The following is a 2405-nucleotide window of genomic DNA, read 5'->3' as shown; positions in this document are numbered from 1 at the left end:
AATCCCCCACTAGTTCTACTAGTTCAACTACACAAATCAACACTCATAGCAGTGCAACCTCCTCAGTGACCACTAATACAGCAACTACTGCTGCAAGCACAGGTATGTTCACTTTTAATAGCATAAATTGAAAATTAAAATTTATAATGAAAGTGATTAAATAAGTCTTTCTGATGTTGATATTTCACATAATAGACATTTAGCTAATGTTTTTGGACTATTTTTTCAAGGACCATAGTAGTGGGATCTCTTACTCATGGTTCTCAGCTTTGTTTATGCAGTCACAAACTCTTGCACCCCTGATACTATATCAAAAATGTAAAATAACTGAAAAGTCTAATTAGTTGGATGCACTAATTTTGCTGTCACAATCCCCATAGAACATTATTTCTCAACCAGGATTTGGTGGAACCCTAAGGTTCCTTTGGAAGGTGCTAGGAGGTTCCTTAAGCAATGAGTAGTTTATGCCTCTCAGGTCAGTTTAACTGACACAAATGATCTTTTTGGCTACCTTCAAGGGTGGCATTCTTTCCACCGGCCAGCAATGTAGAAGGAATTCTTCCCATTGACCGCCACACTAATGTAATGTGAGCTACGGATGTAGTAAAGGGTTTCCTAAGACCCCAAGGGTAAGTTGAGTAAGTCTGCTATAGAATATGACATGCATTTTTACCTTTTCCATTTCCCTACTTTTAGAATCATCACCCACAGTAATTCCTTTCTGGGGCATCATTCTCATTTCTCTTGCTGTTATCCTTACCGTGGCATTATTGGTTGGTGCTGGATTTTTGGTAAGTAACAGTATTACAAACAATACAATAACATTTTATTTTAATGCCAGTATATCATTTTATTTATAATTACCGCTGCTACAAATAATGATAATAATACTAACATTACTAATAATAATGTATAAATATCAGTGGATTATTAAAAAGCCATTTTTTTTCTCCTTCTTTAATCAGATTACCTACTGCATAAGAAGAATTCATAGCACCAGTTATGATGTTGCAAACAGAGTATAAGGACAATCTCAGTTATCTTGATTTCGATACCTGAATGTGTTTACATGAAAAAGGAAAGCATTGTTCTCGGACTATTAGACCACAGTGGCATCCTGGAATGGGCGTATTCCTATGACTGAAATACAGTGAAGTTGACTCACTAGATATACAAGAGGTTTATTCCTGTAGATAGGGTGCTACATGCACTTAGCGAGGTTGTGTCCTCTCTATCCACCCATAGTATAACAAAATGTACTAAATACCTTCCTAAACATCATTTATAACATAAAAACCTACTGATGAAGACAGTGTCTGACGGCAAGCACAATATACCTTCAAGATAATCAGATCTACACAATCAGCATTTGCCAAGGCCTTTAAAAGATTTGTTGAACAAAAGGTTTGGCCGGGGGTGGGATGCAATCAAAAAGGAAATCAGTTTGAAGAATGATCCTGGTGATCACTGTATGTTATCAATTTATATATATTTTATATACATTAAATATTAGCTACTTTAAAATACGCCTCTGATGGTCTACAATGGTATTGCAGGCAACACCATAGCAAATCAGGGGTTGGCTTGTTTTATATATATATTGCTGTATATTATATTTATTACTATTTGTAATATAAAATAGCCACAAAGCGGCTGTGCAAAAAAGCAAATAAATATGTACTATATTGAATGCTATATTTTATTATGGATGCAGAATTGCCCTGTGTTATTTATTTTTAATTTTTTATTAAACCACATATTACCACAAAAACCACTTTGAATTTTCAAGGGTAAGGGATATAGTTGTCTTAATTTATTAAGGATGTAAAAGAAATATTTAGCCATGGTAGAAGGGCCATTGTTAGCAGCATGAAGGTAAGGCTACCTTATTAGCCCAGTCCTGCACATTTTCACTCACCTTAATTCTCCAGGGCAAATGGCCAGTTATGAAGAGTATGAAGAGGTCTGAAGAACGCGTAACTTCTACGTAATAGTGTTGGTGCTTGGTTGTTTAAGCACCCATTTATATGGTTTACATCCCATTTGGGAAAGCATATCTTTATTTTTTTAATGCATTAATATATTACATCCCAATTAAGCTCTCAGTACAGTTGAGTAGTACATTCCAGGTGCATAAAAACTAAATGTGTGCAAAGTATTACAGTTTATATTTTTACAAAGCACCAACAGCCTATGTGAAAAAGCGTGTCCCCTACGAGTAAACTGAAGAGAAAGATCTTTGCTCTCTGTGTGGAAGTTGTGGTCACTCTGCAGACATCCTAAACATTCTTTTTAAGTCAGAGCTAGAGCTCTCCAATTTGCAAATAGACAGCCAACTGACTGCAAAACTGTATGTCTAATTTAGGGTAGGGTTGGGGGGTTTAGGTTGAACCTTTACACAAGGT

The 2405-nt window shown here is 35.6% G+C and overlaps 1 long non-coding RNA gene across 1 annotated transcript; it reads left to right on the top strand.

Annotated features, from left to right (window-relative positions):
* The first annotated feature begins 6 nt into the window (after positions 1 to 6).
* Positions 7 to 1693, top strand: LOC140343542 (uncharacterized). The gene is made up of 3 exons (XR_011923366.1): positions 7 to 102; positions 697 to 791; positions 966 to 1693. It is a non-coding gene; the product is annotated as an uncharacterized lncRNA (long non-coding RNA).
* The last annotated feature ends 712 nt before the right edge of the window (positions 1694 to 2405 follow it).

Source organism: Pyxicephalus adspersus, chromosome Z, assembly GCF_032062135.1.
Source record: "Pyxicephalus adspersus chromosome Z, UCB_Pads_2.0, whole genome shotgun sequence".
NCBI lineage: Eukaryota > Metazoa > Chordata > Amphibia > Anura > Pyxicephalidae > Pyxicephalus > Pyxicephalus adspersus.
Note: the sequence above shows the minus strand (reverse complement) of the source record. Positions and strands in the feature narration are given on the sequence as shown.